Source organism: Apostichopus japonicus, chromosome 15, assembly GCF_037975245.1.
Source record: "Apostichopus japonicus isolate 1M-3 chromosome 15, ASM3797524v1, whole genome shotgun sequence".
In the NCBI taxonomy this organism is placed as follows: Eukaryota; Metazoa; Echinodermata; class Holothuroidea; order Aspidochirotida; family Stichopodidae; genus Apostichopus; species Apostichopus japonicus.
In genome coordinates, this window is record NC_092575.1 from 13,844,791 (window position 1) to 13,862,867 (window position 18,077).

Here is an 18,077-nt window from a genome sequence, read left to right on the forward strand (position 1 = left end):
AATGCATGAAATACCCCTAATGTTGTTAGCTTAGGCCTAGGCCTCAGGTTCATAATGGCGCTACGTTAGTATCCTAGACCAAGTCTACACCAGCTGTAGCACAATGTTGTATGAGGTCTGTATCCTAAGTGGAGTGGCTGCTGAGGGCTAATACCTTGCACAGAGAATGTTTTGAGTCTTATTTAGCAAATAATCCACAAAGGTATGCATATTCTGCTTCTGCCAATGTGCATCAAGGGGGTTTTGAGCCTATTCACTCCTCATTAGTTTTCTGTTGTTTTGTCAATTTCAGAGAAAGTTGATGTGCTAAGTCCTCAGCATGCACAGCGATATACTTTGAATGGGTGTGGTATCAATGGACTCAACTGGTTAGATGAGGTAACAACAAATCCCAAACAACTCTGACAGCAGAAAGAGATATCCTGATGCTTCCATGGGAGATCTACTGTAGTAACTATAGGAACCAGTGCTTGCCACCAATGGAGAATAAGGTAATTTGACGTTGTTGTTCTCTGCCGAGCAACAAATTTGAATGTTTTATCATGAAATATGCCCCCCTATCCACCTCTCTTCTCTTATAACTGTCTTTAATACATTGTAACAACCTATGCACAAACCTTTAAATGGACTGGATATGCTATTGAGGTGAACAGTGTATCTAGATAGCATTCCAGTAAGCTTTTCTTTTGACTGCTGTAATACTGTTACAGTGAGGCTGTTGTTTACAAATCCCGATGATCCAGTTTTGGCAAAGAACACCTTCAATTCTCGTCTTTTATTCTTAGTAACTTAACAGTTGCACTGGAGTGACATGCAATATCAGTTTAACATGTTCCAAACAGTTCAGGAATACATTGGGGTGTGTCCTGTGGGTCAGTTTGTGAGGAATCTGCTGAGCTAAACAAAAGTAGTTTTCATCACTTTTCAGAGCCAGAGACGAAAAAGCCCTCACCGCTAACCCTTCTATGGATGATGTTTCTGCAGGTAGGGCAAGCCAGACCAAGTGGATTGTGATCAGGGATACCAATAATACCTGCAAGAATCATAGATGCACCCAAATTGGTCAAGCTTATCAAAATTGGTGACTGGAAGTGTTGTTGCAGACATAGACCTGGTTACTGCTTACACAGTATTGCTCATATGTGTATTTACACACTGCACCGTGCATACTGAAATCTCTGAAAATACATCTTTATGGACCTAAACTGATAATTGCATATAATTCTGTTGTGGTTTATATTGTGACGACTATGAAAAGTATCATTTTGGAAAAAAAAAAAAAATTCAACTCTCACTTAAGGTGGCATACTCCTATTAGAGTCTATATCAATCCGCTCGATTGTTCTCCCTCAGGAAAAGTGCCAAAAAGCAGCAGGAGAACATCTTTTGTGACCTGTTATCAATCATAATCTAGTTTTTTGTGGCTTTCATGTTGAAGAGCATGAATGGAAGTACATGTGGTGAAAAAATTGGGTCAATTGAGGCAATTTTAGACCCCTTTAGGCTTCCCAGGAGCAGCGTAGGAAATTTGTTTACCACTGAGTGAAGAGGTTTTTTTACAAGTGACGAAAACTTCCGGCTCGGATAGCAAAAAATTTTCATGGTCATGGTACGGAAAATTGATGGTGCCATGAAAGGCCAACTTGTCAGCTATCCGGTGATGGGTAGCGTTAAGCTAGTGAAAACTTCTATCTAGACTTAGAGACCACATTACTTTTGTGATTTAGTGTGTAAGTCAATGGGGCTTTTAATGGGCGTATGCTACCTTAAGCAAAAATGCCAAATTTTTCATTTTAAGTGCTAGAAGTCCCAATTTTGGATCAAAGTAGTTGCTATGGTGTGTAAAAATGGTTTTCAAGCAAACGTCAGAAAATTTCACGCTTGGGTGATTTTTACGCATAAATTAGTATTACAGCCTTAAAGTACCACAAAGAGCATGTGCGTGTCCATACATTAGACTAGAACAGCCTTCTGAGCATTTCTAACCAGTTTTCCTCCCCAATAAACTATTGGGTCATTAAGCCTTGACCTACCAAAGCTTCCGTAGTATGATTCCTGCCTTGAATCTGCTAAGTAGGTGCCAAATGCACGAAATTCAAAATCCTTCAGAATCAGACCAAAAAGCCTGCAGTGTGTGTGACATGAACGACTAAGTTCAGTGAAATTTGACATCTGTGGGCACCTAAATTACATGGTAATCATACTTTAGGTTATTTTTGCTAAAGCTGGATGTACCTGGTGTTTAACTAAGGACAAAAACTCAGTTTCAATGCATGAAATACCCCTAATGTTGTTAGCTTAGGCCTAGGCCTCAGGTTCATAATGGCGCTACGTTAGTATCCTAGACCAAGTCTACACCAGCTGTAGCACAATGTTGTATGAGGTCTGTATCCTAAGTGGAGTGGCTGCTGAGGGCTAATACCTTGCACAGAGAATGTTTTGAGTCTTATTTAGCAAATAATCCACAAAGGTATGCATATTCTGCTTCTGCCAATGTGCATCAAGGGGGTTTTGAGCCTATTCACTCCTCATTAGTTTTTCTGTTGTTTTGTCAATTTCAGAGAAAGTTGATGTGCTAAGTCCTCAGCATGCACAGCGATATACTTTGAATGGGTGTGGTATCAATGGACTCAACTGGTTAGATGAGGTAACAACAAATCCCAAACAACTCTGACAGCAGAAAGAGATATCCTGATGCTTCCATGGGAGATCTACTGTAGTAACTATAGGAACCAGTGCTTGCCACCAATGGAGAATAAGGTAATTTGACGTTGTTGTTCTCTGCCGAGCAACAAATTTGAATGTTTTATCATGAAATATGCCCCCCTATCCACCTCTCTTCTCTTATAACTGTCTTTAATACATTGTAACAACCTATGCACAAACCTTTAAATGGACTGGATATGCTATTGAGGTGAACAGTGTATCTAGATAGCATTCCAGTAAGCTTTTCTTTTGACTGCTGTAATACTGTTACAGTGAGGCTGTTGTTTACAAATCCCGATGATCCAGTTTTGGCAAAGAACACCTTCAATTCTCGTCTTTTATTCTTAGTAACTTAACAGTTGCACTGGAGTGACATGCAATATCAGTTTAACATGTTCCAAACAGTTCAGGAATACATTGGGGTGTGTCCTGTGGGTCAGTTTGTGAGGAATCTGCTGAGCTAAACAAAAGTAGTTTTCATCACTTTTCAGAGCCAGAGACGAAAAAGCCCTCACCGCTAACCCTTCTATGGATGATGTTTCTGCAGGTAGGGCAAGCCAGACCAAGTGGATTGTGATCAGGGATACCAATAATACCTGCAAGAATCATAGATGCACCCAAATTGGTCAAGCTTATCAAAATTGGTGACTGGAAGTGTTGTTGCAGACATAGACCTGGTTACTGCTTACACAGTATTGCTCATATGTGTATTTACACACTGCACCGTGCATACTGAAATCTCTGAAAATACATCTTTATGGACCTAAACTGATAATTGCATATAATTCTGTTGTGGTTTATATTGTGACGACTATGAAAAGTATCATTTTGGAAAAAAAAAAAAAATTCAACTCTCACTTAAGGTGGCATACTCCTATTAGAGTCTATATCAATCCGCTCGATTGTTCTCCCTCAGGAAAAGTGCCAAAAAGCAGCAGGAGAACATCTTTTGTGACCTGTTATCAATCATAATCTAGTTTTTTGTGGCTTTCATGTTGAAGAGCATGAATGGAAGTACATGTGGTGAAAAAATTGGGTCAATTGAGGCAATTTTAGACCCCTTTAGGCTTCCCAGGAGCAGCGTAGGAAATTTGTTTACCACTGAGTGAAGAGGTTTTTTTACAAGTGACGAAAACTTCCGGCTCGGATAGCAAAAAATTTTCATGGTCATGGTACGGAAAATTGATGGTGCCATGAAAGGCCAACTTGTCAGCTATCCGGTGATGGGTAGCGTTAAGCTAGTGAAAACTTCTATCTAGACTTAGAGACCACATTACTTTTGTGATTTAGTGTGTAAGTCAATGGGGCTTTTAATGGGCGTATGCTACCTTAAGCAAAAATGCCAAATTTTTCATTTTAAGTGCTAGAAGTCCCAATTTTGGATCAAAGTAGTTGCTATGGTGTGTAAAAATGGTTTTCAAGCAAACGTCAGAAAATTTCACGCTTGGGTGATTTTTACGCATAAATTAGTATTACAGCCTTAAAGTACCACAAAGAGCATGTGCGTGTCCATACATTAGACTAGAACAGCCTTCTGAGCATTTCTAACCAGTTTTCCTCCCCAATAAACTATTGGGTCATTAAGCCTTGACCTACCAAAGCTTCCGTAGTATGATTCCTGCCTTGAATCTGCTAAGTAGGTGCCAAATGCACGAAATTCAAAATCCTTCAGAATCAGACCAAAAAGCCTGCAGTGTGTGTGACATGAACGACTAAGTTCAGTGAAATTTGACATCTGTGGGCACCTAAATTACATGGTAATCATACTTTAGGTTATTTTTGCTAAAGCTGGATGTACCTGGTGTTTAACTAAGGACAAAAACTCAGTTTCAATGCATGAAATACCCCTAATGTTGTTAGCTTAGGCCTAGGCCTCAGGTTCATAATGGCGCTACGTTAGTATCCTAGACCAAGTCTACACCAGCTGTAGCACAATGTTGTATGAGGTCTGTATCCTAAGTGGAGTGGCTGCTGAGGGCTAATACCTTGCACAGAGAATGTTTTGAGTCTTATTTAGCAAATAATCCACAAAGGTATGCATATTCTGCTTCTGCCAATGTGCATCAAGGGGGTTTTGAGCCTATTCACTCCTCATTAGTTTTCTGTTGTTTTGTCAATTTCAGAGAAAGTTGATGTGCTAAGTCCTCAGCATGCACAGCGATATACTTTGAATGGGTGTGGTATCAATGGACTCAACTGGTTAGATGAGGTAACAACAAATCCCAAACAACTCTGACAGCAGAAAGAGATATCCTGATGCTTCCATGGGAGATCTACTGTAGTAACTATAGGAACCAGTGCTTGCCACCAATGGAGAATAAGGTAATTTGACGTTGTTGTTCTCTGCCGAGCAACAAATTTGAATGTTTTATCATGAAATATGCCCCCCTATCCACCTCTCTTCTCTTATAACTGTCTTTAATACATTGTAACAACCTATGCACAAACCTTTAAATGGACTGGATATGCTATTGAGGTGAACAGTGTATCTAGATAGCATTCCAGTAAGCTTTTCTTTTGACTGCTGTAATACTGTTACAGTGAGGCTGTTGTTTACAAATCCCGATGATCCAGTTTTGGCAAAGAACACCTTCAATTCTCGTCTTTTATTCTTAGTAACTTAACAGTTGCACTGGAGTGACATGCAATATCAGTTTAACATGTTCCAAACAGTTCAGGAATACATTGGGGTGTGTCCTGTGGGTCAGTTTGTGAGGAATCTGCTGAGCTAAACAAAAGTAGTTTTCATCACTTTTCAGAGCCAGAGACGAAAAAGCCCTCACCGCTAACCCTTCTATGGATGATGTTTCTGCAGGTAGGGCAAGCCAGACCAAGTGGATTGTGATCAGGGATACCAATAATACCTGCAAGAATCATAGATGCACCCAAATTGGTCAAGCTTATCAAAATTGGTGACTGGAAGTGTTGTTGCAGACATAGACCTGGTTACTGCTTACACAGTATTGCTCATATGTGTATTTACACACTGCACCGTGCATACTGAAATCTCTGAAAATACATCTTTATGGACCTAAACTGATAATTGCATATAATTCTGTTGTGGTTTATATTGTGACGACTATGAAAAGTATCATTTTGGAAAAAAAAAAAAAATTCAACTCTCACTTAAGGTGGCATACTCCTATTAGAGTCTATATCAATCCGCTCGATTGTTCTCCCTCAGGAAAAGTGCCAAAAAGCAGCAGGAGAACATCTTTTGTGACCTGTTATCAATCATAATCTAGTTTTTTGTGGCTTTCATGTTGAAGAGCATGAATGGAAGTACATGTGGTGAAAAAATTGGGTCAATTGAGGCAATTTTAGACCCCTTTAGGCTTCCCAGGAGCAGCGTAGGAAATTTGTTTACCACTGAGTGAAGAGGTTTTTTTACAAGTGACGAAAACTTCCGGCTCGGATAGCAAAAAATTTTCATGGTCATGGTACGGAAAATTGATGGTGCCATGAAAGGCCAACTTGTCAGCTATCCGGTGATGGGTAGCGTTAAGCTAGTGAAAACTTCTATCTAGACTTAGAGACCACATTACTTTTGTGATTTAGTGTGTAAGTCAATGGGGCTTTTAATGGGCGTATGCTACCTTAAGCAAAAATGCCAAATTTTTCATTTTAAGTGCTAGAAGTCCCAATTTTGGATCAAAGTAGTTGCTATGGTGTGTAAAAATGGTTTTCAAGCAAACGTCAGAAAATTTCACGCTTGGGTGATTTTTACGCATAAATTAGTATTACAGCCTTAAAGTACCACAAAGAGCATGTGCGTGTCCATACATTAGACTAGAACAGCCTTCTGAGCATTTCTAACCAGTTTTCCTCCCCAATAAACTATTGGGTCATTAAGCCTTGACCTACCAAAGCTTCCGTAGTATGATTCCTGCCTTGAATCTGCTAAGTAGGTGCCAAATGCACGAAATTCAAAATCCTTCAGAATCAGACCAAAAAGCCTGCAGTGTGTGTGACATGAACGACTAAGTTCAGTGAAATTTGACATCTGTGGGCACCTAAATTACATGGTAATCATACTTTAGGTTATTTTTGCTAAAGCTGGATGTACCTGGTGTTTAACTAAGGACAAAAACTCAGTTTCAATGCATGAAATACCCCTAATGTTGTTAGCTTAGGCCTAGGCCTCAGGTTCATAATGGCGCTACGTTAGTATCCTAGACCAAGTCTACACCAGCTGTAGCACAATGTTGTATGAGGTCTGTATCCTAAGTGGAGTGGCTGCTGAGGGCTAATACCTTGCACAGAGAATGTTTTGAGTCTTATTTAGCAAATAATCCACAAAGGTATGCATATTCTGCTTCTGCCAATGTGCATCAAGGGGGTTTTGAGCCTATTCACTCCTCATTAGTTTTCTGTTGTTTTGTCAATTTCAGAGAAAGTTGATGTGCTAAGTCCTCAGCATGCACAGCGATATACTTTGAATGGGTGTGGTATCAATGGACTCAACTGGTTAGATGAGGTAACAACAAATCCCAAACAACTCTGACAGCAGAAAGAGATATCCTGATGCTTCCATGGGAGATCTACTGTAGTAACTATAGGAACCAGTGCTTGCCACCAATGGAGAATAAGGTAATTTGACGTTGTTGTTCTCTGCCGAGCAACAAATTTGAATGTTTTATCATGAAATATGCCCCCCTATCCACCTCTCTTCTCTTATAACTGTCTTTAATACATTGTAACAACCTATGCACAAACCTTTAAATGGACTGGATATGCTATTGAGGTGAACAGTGTATCTAGATAGCATTCCAGTAAGCTTTTCTTTTGACTGCTGTAATACTGTTACAGTGAGGCTGTTGTTTACAAATCCCGATGATCCAGTTTTGGCAAAGAACACCTTCAATTCTCGTCTTTTATTCTTAGTAACTTAACAGTTGCACTGGAGTGACATGCAATATCAGTTTAACATGTTCCAAACAGTTCAGGAATACATTGGGGTGTGTCCTGTGGGTCAGTTTGTGAGGAATCTGCTGAGCTAAACAAAAGTAGTTTTCATCACTTTTCAGAGCCAGAGACGAAAAAGCCCTCACCGCTAACCCTTCTATGGATGATGTTTCTGCAGGTAGGGCAAGCCAGACCAAGTGGATTGTGATCAGGGATACCAATAATACCTGCAAGAATCATAGATGCACCCAAATTGGTCAAGCTTATCAAAATTGGTGACTGGAAGTGTTGTTGCAGACATAGACCTGGTTACTGCTTACACAGTATTGCTCATATGTGTATTTACACACTGCACCGTGCATACTGAAATCTCTGAAAATACATCTTTATGGACCTAAACTGATAATTGCATATAATTCTGTTGTGGTTTATATTGTGACGACTATGAAAAGTATCATTTTGGAAAAAAAAAAAAAATTCAACTCTCACTTAAGGTGGCATACTCCTATTAGAGTCTATATCAATCCGCTCGATTGTTCTCCCTCAGGAAAAGTGCCAAAAAGCAGCAGGAGAACATCTTTTGTGACCTGTTATCAATCATAATCTAGTTTTTTGTGGCTTTCATGTTGAAGAGCATGAATGGAAGTACATGTGGTGAAAAAATTGGGTCAATTGAGGCAATTTTAGACCCCTTTAGGCTTCCCAGGAGCAGCGTAGGAAATTTGTTTACCACTGAGTGAAGAGGTTTTTTTACAAGTGACGAAAACTTCCGGCTCGGATAGCAAAAAATTTTCATGGTCATGGTACGGAAAATTGATGGTGCCATGAAAGGCCAACTTGTCAGCTATCCGGTGATGGGTAGCGTTAAGCTAGTGAAAACTTCTATCTAGACTTAGAGACCACATTACTTTTGTGATTTAGTGTGTAAGTCAATGGGGCTTTTAATGGGCGTATGCTACCTTAAGCAAAAATGCCAAATTTTTCATTTTAAGTGCTAGAAGTCCCAATTTTGGATCAAAGTAGTTGCTATGGTGTGTAAAAATGGTTTTCAAGCAAACGTCAGAAAATTTCACGCTTGGGTGATTTTTACGCATAAATTAGTATTACAGCCTTAAAGTACCACAAAGAGCATGTGCGTGTCCATACATTAGACTAGAACAGCCTTCTGAGCATTTCTAACCAGTTTTCCTCCCCAATAAACTATTGGGTCATTAAGCCTTGACCTACCAAAGCTTCCGTAGTATGATTCCTGCCTTGAATCTGCTAAGTAGGTGCCAAATGCACGAAATTCAAAATCCTTCAGAATCAGACCAAAAAGCCTGCAGTGTGTGTGACATGAACGACTAAGTTCAGTGAAATTTGACATCTGTGGGCACCTAAATTACATGGTAATCATACTTTAGGTTATTTTTGCTAAAGCTGGATGTACCTGGTGTTTAACTAAGGACAAAAACTCAGTTTCAATGCATGAAATACCCCTAATGTTGTTAGCTTAGGCCTAGGCCTCAGGTTCATAATGGCGCTACGTTAGTATCCTAGACCAAGTCTACACCAGCTGTAGCACAATGTTGTATGAGGTCTGTATCCTAAGTGGAGTGGCTGCTGAGGGCTAATACCTTGCACAGAGAATGTTTTGAGTCTTATTTAGCAAATAATCCACAAAGGTATGCATATTCTGCTTCTGCCAATGTGCATCAAGGGGGTTTTGAGCCTATTCACTCCTCATTAGTTTTCTGTTGTTTTGTCAATTTCAGAGAAAGTTGATGTGCTAAGTCCTCAGCATGCACAGCGATATACTTTGAATGGGTGTGGTATCAATGGACTCAACTGGTTAGATGAGGTAACAACAAATCCCAAACAACTCTGACAGCAGAAAGAGATATCCTGATGCTTCCATGGGAGATCTACTGTAGTAACTATAGGAACCAGTGCTTGCCACCAATGGAGAATAAGGTAATTTGACGTTGTTGTTCTCTGCCGAGCAACAAATTTGAATGTTTTATCATGAAATATGCCCCCCTATCCACCTCTCTTCTCTTATAACTGTCTTTAATACATTGTAACAACCTATGCACAAACCTTTAAATGGACTGGATATGCTATTGAGGTGAACAGTGTATCTAGATAGCATTCCAGTAAGCTTTTCTTTTGACTGCTGTAATACTGTTACAGTGAGGCTGTTGTTTACAAATCCCGATGATCCAGTTTTGGCAAAGAACACCTTCAATTCTCGTCTTTTATTCTTAGTAACTTAACAGTTGCACTGGAGTGACATGCAATATCAGTTTAACATGTTCCAAACAGTTCAGGAATACATTGGGGTGTGTCCTGTGGGTCAGTTTGTGAGGAATCTGCTGAGCTAAACAAAAGTAGTTTTCATCACTTTTCAGAGCCAGAGACGAAAAAGCCCTCACCGCTAACCCTTCTATGGATGATGTTTCTGCAGGTAGGGCAAGCCAGACCAAGTGGATTGTGATCAGGGATACCAATAATACCTGCAAGAATCATAGATGCACCCAAATTGGTCAAGCTTATCAAAATTGGTGACTGGAAGTGTTGTTGCAGACATAGACCTGGTTACTGCTTACACAGTATTGCTCATATGTGTATTTACACACTGCACCGTGCATACTGAAATCTCTGAAAATACATCTTTATGGACCTAAACTGATAATTGCATATAATTCTGTTGTGGTTTATATTGTGACGACTATGAAAAGTATCATTTTGGAAAAAAAAAAAAAATTCAACTCTCACTTAAGGTGGCATACTCCTATTAGAGTCTATATCAATCCGCTCGATTGTTCTCCCTCAGGAAAAGTGCCAAAAAGCAGCAGGAGAACATCTTTTGTGACCTGTTATCAATCATAATCTAGTTTTTTGTGGCTTTCATGTTGAAGAGCATGAATGGAAGTACATGTGGTGAAAAAATTGGGTCAATTGAGGCAATTTTAGACCCCTTTAGGCTTCCCAGGAGCAGCGTAGGAAATTTGTTTACCACTGAGTGAAGAGGTTTTTTTACAAGTGACGAAAACTTCCGGCTCGGATAGCAAAAAATTTTCATGGTCATGGTACGGAAAATTGATGGTGCCATGAAAGGCCAACTTGTCAGCTATCCGGTGATGGGTAGCGTTAAGCTAGTGAAAACTTCTATCTAGACTTAGAGACCACATTACTTTTGTGATTTAGTGTGTAAGTCAATGGGGCTTTTAATGGGCGTATGCTACCTTAAGCAAAAATGCCAAATTTTTCATTTTAAGTGCTAGAAGTCCCAATTTTGGATCAAAGTAGTTGCTATGGTGTGTAAAAATGGTTTTCAAGCAAACGTCAGAAAATTTCACGCTTGGGTGATTTTTACGCATAAATTAGTATTACAGCCTTAAAGTACCACAAAGAGCATGTGCGTGTCCATACATTAGACTAGAACAGCCTTCTGAGCATTTCTAACCAGTTTTCCTCCCCAATAAACTATTGGGTCATTAAGCCTTGACCTACCAAAGCTTCCGTAGTATGATTCCTGCCTTGAATCTGCTAAGTAGGTGCCAAATGCACGAAATTCAAAATCCTTCAGAATCAGACCAAAAAGCCTGCAGTGTGTGTGACATGAACGACTAAGTTCAGTGAAATTTGACATCTGTGGGCACCTAAATTACATGGTAATCATACTTTAGGTTATTTTTGCTAAAGCTGGATGTACCTGGTGTTTAACTAAGGACAAAAACTCAGTTTCAATGCATGAAATACCCCTAATGTTGTTAGCTTAGGCCTAGGCCTCAGGTTCATAATGGCGCTACGTTAGTATCCTAGACCAAGTCTACACCAGCTGTAGCACAATGTTGTATGAGGTCTGTATCCTAAGTGGAGTGGCTGCTGAGGGCTAATACCTTGCACAGAGAATGTTTTGAGTCTTATTTAGCAAATAATCCACAAAGGTATGCATATTCTGCTTCTGCCAATGTGCATCAAGGGGGTTTTGAGCCTATTCACTCCTCATTAGTTTTCTGTTGTTTTGTCAATTTCAGAGAAAGTTGATGTGCTAAGTCCTCAGCATGCACAGCGATATACTTTGAATGGGTGTGGTATCAATGGACTCAACTGGTTAGATGAGGTAACAACAAATCCCAAACAACTCTGACAGCAGAAAGAGATATCCTGATGCTTCCATGGGAGATCTACTGTAGTAACTATAGGAACCAGTGCTTGCCACCAATGGAGAATAAGGTAATTTGACGTTGTTGTTCTCTGCCGAGCAACAAATTTGAATGTTTTATCATGAAATATGCCCCCCTATCCACCTCTCTTCTCTTATAACTGTCTTTAATACATTGTAACAACCTATGCACAAACCTTTAAATGGACTGGATATGCTATTGAGGTGAACAGTGTATCTAGATAGCATTCCAGTAAGCTTTTCTTTTGACTGCTGTAATACTGTTACAGTGAGGCTGTTGTTTACAAATCCCGATGATCCAGTTTTGGCAAAGAACACCTTCAATTCTCGTCTTTTATTCTTAGTAACTTAACAGTTGCACTGGAGTGACATGCAATATCAGTTTAACATGTTCCAAACAGTTCAGGAATACATTGGGGTGTGTCCTGTGGGTCAGTTTGTGAGGAATCTGCTGAGCTAAACAAAAGTAGTTTTCATCACTTTTCAGAGCCAGAGACGAAAAAGCCCTCACCGCTAACCCTTCTATGGATGATGTTTCTGCAGGTAGGGCAAGCCAGACCAAGTGGATTGTGATCAGGGATACCAATAATACCTGCAAGAATCATAGATGCACCCAAATTGGTCAAGCTTATCAAAATTGGTGACTGGAAGTGTTGTTGCAGACATAGACCTGGTTACTGCTTACACAGTATTGCTCATATGTGTATTTACACACTGCACCGTGCATACTGAAATCTCTGAAAATACATCTTTATGGACCTAAACTGATAATTGCATATAATTCTGTTGTGGTTTATATTGTGACGACTATGAAAAGTATCATTTTGGAAAAAAAAAAAAAATTCAACTCTCACTTAAGGTGGCATACTCCTATTAGAGTCTATATCAATCCGCTCGATTGTTCTCCCTCAGGAAAAGTGCCAAAAAGCAGCAGGAGAACATCTTTTGTGACCTGTTATCAATCATAATCTAGTTTTTTGTGGCTTTCATGTTGAAGAGCATGAATGGAAGTACATGTGGTGAAAAAATTGGGTCAATTGAGGCAATTTTAGACCCCTTTAGGCTTCCCAGGAGCAGCGTAGGAAATTTGTTTACCACTGAGTGAAGAGGTTTTTTTACAAGTGACGAAAACTTCCGGCTCGGATAGCAAAAAATTTTCATGGTCATGGTACGGAAAATTGATGGTGCCATGAAAGGCCAACTTGTCAGCTATCCGGTGATGGGTAGCGTTAAGCTAGTGAAAACTTCTATCTAGACTTAGAGACCACATTACTTTTGTGATTTAGTGTGTAAGTCAATGGGGCTTTTAATGGGCGTATGCTACCTTAAGCAAAAATGCCAAATTTTTCATTTTAAGTGCTAGAAGTCCCAATTTTGGATCAAAGTAGTTGCTATGGTGTGTAAAAATGGTTTTCAAGCAAACGTCAGAAAATTTCACGCTTGGGTGATTTTTACGCATAAATTAGTATTACAGCCTTAAAGTACCACAAAGAGCATGTGCGTGTCCATACATTAGACTAGAACAGCCTTCTGAGCATTTCTAACCAGTTTTCCTCCCCAATAAACTATTGGGTCATTAAGCCTTGACCTACCAAAGCTTCCGTAGTATGATTCCTGCCTTGAATCTGCTAAGTAGGTGCCAAATGCACGAAATTCAAAATCCTTCAGAATCAGACCAAAAAGCCTGCAGTGTGTGTGACATGAACGACTAAGTTCAGTGAAATTTGACATCTGTGGGCACCTAAATTACATGGTAATCATACTTTAGGTTATTTTTGCTAAAGCTGGATGTACCTGGTGTTTAACTAAGGACAAAAACTCAGTTTCAATGCATGAAATACCCCTAATGTTGTTAGCTTAGGCCTAGGCCTCAGGTTCATAATGGCGCTACGTTAGTATCCTAGACCAAGTCTACACCAGCTGTAGCACAATGTTGTATGAGGTCTGTATCCTAAGTGGAGTGGCTGCTGAGGGCTAATACCTTGCACAGAGAATGTTTTGAGTCTTATTTAGCAAATAATCCACAAAGGTATGCATATTCTGCTTCTGCCAATGTGCATCAAGGGGGTTTTGAGCCTATTCACTCCTCATTAGTTTTCTGTTGTTTTGTCAATTTCAGAGAAAGTTGATGTGCTAAGTCCTCAGCATGCACAGCGATATACTTTGAATGGGTGTGGTATCAATGGACTCAACTGGTTAGATGAGGTAACAACAAATCCCAAACAACTCTGACAGCAGAAAGAGATATCCTGATGCTTCCATGGGAGATCTACTGTAGTAACTATAGGAACCAGTGCTTGCCACCAATGGAGAATAAGGTAATTTGACGTTGTTGTTCTCTGCCGAGCAACAAATTTGAATGTTTTATCATGAAATATGCCCCCCTATCCACCTCTCTTCTCTTATAACTGTCTTTAATACATTGTAACAACCTATGCACAAACCTTTAAATGGACTGGATATGCTATTGAGGTGAACAGTGTATCTAGATAGCATTCCAGTAAGCTTTTCTTTTGACTGCTGTAATACTGTTACAGTGAGGCTGTTGTTTACAAATCCCGATGATCCAGTTTTGGCAAAGAACACCTTCAATTCTCGTCTTTTATTCTTAGTAACTTAACAGTTGCACTGGAGTGACATGCAATATCAGTTTAACATGTTCCAAACAGTTCAGGAATACATTGGGGTGTGTCCTGTGGGTCAGTTTGTGAGGAATCTGCTGAGCTAAACAAAAGTAGTTTTCATCACTTTTCAGAGCCAGAGACGAAAAAGCCCTCACCGCTAACCCTTCTATGGATGATGTTTCTGCAGGTAGGGCAAGCCAGACCAAGTGGATTGTGATCAGGGATACCAATAATACCTGCAAGAATCATAGATGCACCCAAATTGGTCAAGCTTATCAAAATTGGTGACTGGAAGTGTTGTTGCAGACATAGACCTGGTTACTGCTTACACAGTATTGCTCATATGTGTATTTACACACTGCACCGTGCATACTGAAATCTCTGAAAATACATCTTTATGGACCTAAACTGATAATTGCATATAATTCTGTTGTGGTTTATATTGTGACGACTATGAAAAGTATCATTTTGGAAAAAAAAAAAAAATTCAACTCTCACTTAAGGTGGCATACTCCTATTAGAGTCTATATCAATCCGCTCGATTGTTCTCCCTCAGGAAAAGTGCCAAAAAGCAGCAGGAGAACATCTTTTGTGACCTGTTATCAATCATAATCTAGTTTTTTGTGGCTTTCATGTTGAAGAGCATGAATGGAAGTACATGTGGTGAAAAAATTGGGTCAATTGAGGCAATTTTAGACCCCTTTAGGCTTCCCAGGAGCAGCGTAGGAAATTTGTTTACCACTGAGTGAAGAGGTTTTTTTACAAGTGACGAAAACTTCCGGCTCGGATAGCAAAAAATTTTCATGGTCATGGTACGGAAAATTGATGGTGCCATGAAAGGCCAACTTGTCAGCTATCCGGTGATGGGTAGCGTTAAGCTAGTGAAAACTTCTATCTAGACTTAGAGACCACATTACTTTTGTGATTTAGTGTGTAAGTCAATGGGGCTTTTAATGGGCGTATGCTACCTTAAGCAAAAATGCCAAATTTTTCATTTTAAGTGCTAGAAGTCCCAATTTTGGATCAAAGTAGTTGCTATGGTGTGTAAAAATGGTTTTCAAGCAAACGTCAGAAAATTTCACGCTTGGGTGATTTTTACGCATAAATTAGTATTACAGCCTTAAAGTACCACAAAGAGCATGTGCGTGTCCATACATTAGACTAGAACAGCCTTCTGAGCATTTCTAACCAGTTTTCCTCCCCAATAAACTATTGGGTCATTAAGCCTTGACCTACCAAAGCTTCCGTAGTATGATTCCTGCCTTGAATCTGCTAAGTAGGTGCCAAATGCACGAAATTCAAAATCCTTCAGAATCAGACCAAAAAGCCTGCAGTGTGTGTGACATGAACGACTAAGTTCAGTGAAATTTGACATCTGTGGGCACCTAAATTACATGGTAATCATACTTTAGGTTATTTTTGCTAAAGCTGGATGTACCTGGTGTTTAACTAAGGACAAAAACTCAGTTTCAATGCATGAAATACCCCTAATGTTGTTAGCTTAGGCCTAGGCCTCAGGTTCATAATGGCGCTACGTTAGTATCCTAGACCAAGTCTACACCAGCTGTAGCACAATGTTGTATGAGGTCTGTATCCTAAGTGGAGTGGCTGCTGAGGGCTAATACCTTGCACAGAGAATGTTTTGAGTCTTATTTAGCAAATAATCCACAAAGGTATGCATATTCTGCTTCTGCCAATGTGCATCAAGGGGGTTTTGAGCCTATTCACTCCTCATTAGTTTTCTGTTGTTTTGTCAATTTCAGAGAAAGTTGATGTGCTAAGTCCTCAGCATGCACAGCGATATACTTTGAATGGGTGTGGTATCAATGGACTCAACTGGTTAGATGAGGTAACAACAAATCCCAAACAACTCTGACAGCAGAAAGAGATATCCTGATGCTTCCATGGGAGATCTACTGTAGTAACTATAGGAACCAGTGCTTGCCACCAATGGAGAATAAGGTAATTTGACGTTGTTGTTCTCTGCCGAGCAACAAATTTGAATGTTTTATCATGAAATATGCCCCCCTATCCACCTCTCTTCTCTTATAACTGTCTTTAATACATTGTAACAACCTATGCACAAACCTTTAAATGGACTGGATATGCTATTGAGGTGAACAGTGTATCTAGATAGCATTCCAGTAAGCTTTTCTTTTGACTGCTGTAATACTGTTACAGTGAGGCTGTTGTTTACAAATCCCGATGATCCAGTTTTGGCAAAGAACACCTTCAATTCTCGTCTTTTATTCTTAGTAACTTAACAGTTGCACTGGAGTGACATGCAATATCAGTTTAACATGTTCCAAACAGTTCAGGAATACATTGGGGTGTGTCCTGTGGGTCAGTTTGTGAGGAATCTGCTGAGCTAAACAAAAGTAGTTTTCATCACTTTTCAGAGCCAGAGACGAAAAAGCCCTCACCGCTAACCCTTCTATGGATGATGTTTCTGCAGGTAGGGCAAGCCAGACCAAGTGGATTGTGATCAGGGATACCAATAATACCTGCAAGAATCATAGATGCACCCAAATTGGTCAAGCTTATCAAAATTGGTGACTGGAAGTGTTGTTGCAGACATAGACCTGGTTACTGCTTACACAGTATTGCTCATATGTGTATTTACACACTGCACCGTGCATACTGAAATCTCTGAAAATACATCTTTATGGACCTAAACTGATAATTGCATATAATTCTGTTGTGGTTTATATTGTGACGACTATGAAAAGTATCATTTTGGAAAAAAAAAAAAAATTCAACTCTCACTTAAGGTGGCTAGTCCTATTAGAGTCTATATCAATCCGCTCGATTGTTCTCCCTCAGGAAAAGTGCCAAAAAGCAGCAGGAGAACATCTTTTGTGACCTGTTATCAATCATAATCTAGTTTTTTGTGGCTTTCATGTTGAAGAGCATGAATGGAAGTACATGTGGTGAAAAAATTGGGTCAATTGAGGCAATTTTAGACCCCTTTAGGCTTCCCAGGAGCAGCGTAGGAAATTTGTTTACCACTGAGTGAAGAGGTTTTTTTACAAGTGACGAAAACTTCCGGCTCGGATAGCAAAAAATTTTCATGGTCATGGTACGGAAAATTGATGGTGCCATGAAAGGCCAACTTGTCAGCTATCCGGTGATGGGTAGCGTTAAGCTAGTGAAAACTTCTATCTAGACTTAGAGACCACATTACTTTTGTGATTTAGTGTGTAAGTCAATGGGGCTTTTAATGGGCGTATGCTACCTTAAGCAAAAATGCCAAATTTTTCATTTTAAGTGCTAGAAGTCCCAATTTTGGATCAAAGTAGTTGCTATGGTGTGTAAAAATGGTTTTCAAGCAAACGTCAGAAAATTTCACGCTTGGGTGATTTTTACGCATAAATTAGTATTACAGCCTTAAAGTACCACAAAGAGCATGTGCGTGTCCATACATTAGACTAGAACAGCCTTCTGAGCATTTCTAACCAGTTTTCCTCCCCAATAAACTATTGGGTCATTAAGCCTTGACCTACCAAAGCTTCCGTAGTATGATTCCTGCCTTGAATCTGCTAAGTAGGTGCCAAATGCACGAAATTCAAAATCCTTCAGAATCAGACCAAAAAGCCTGCAGTGTGTGTGACATGAACGACTAAGTTCAGTGAAATTTGACATCTGTGGGCACCTAAATTACATGGTAATCA

General features: G+C 39.7%; 1 protein-coding gene and 1 long non-coding RNA gene across 17 annotated transcripts in view; one reads left to right on the plus strand and one right to left on the minus strand.

Moving 5' to 3' along the window:
* The window catches only part of LOC139980626 (uncharacterized), a 96,912-nt gene that overhangs the window by 789 nt on the left and 78,046 nt on the right, over positions 1–18,077 (minus strand). The window lies entirely within an intron of this gene.
* The window catches only part of LOC139980639 (uncharacterized), a 29,245-nt gene continuing 11,423 nt past the window's right edge, over positions 256–18,077 (plus strand). For 6 of the 16 annotated variants that reach the window (XR_011797615.1, XR_011797616.1, XR_011797617.1 and 3 more), the window contains exons 1-16: positions 256–491; positions 929–984; positions 2,562–2,760; positions 3,198–3,253; positions 4,830–5,028; positions 5,466–5,521; positions 7,098–7,296; positions 7,734–7,789; positions 9,366–9,564; positions 10,002–10,057; positions 11,634–11,832; positions 12,270–12,325; positions 13,902–14,100; positions 14,538–14,593; positions 16,170–16,368; positions 16,806–16,861. This is a non-coding gene — a long non-coding RNA (uncharacterized lncRNA). The other 10 variants (XR_011797607.1, XR_011797608.1, XR_011797609.1 and 7 more) reach the window with 10 other exon arrangements.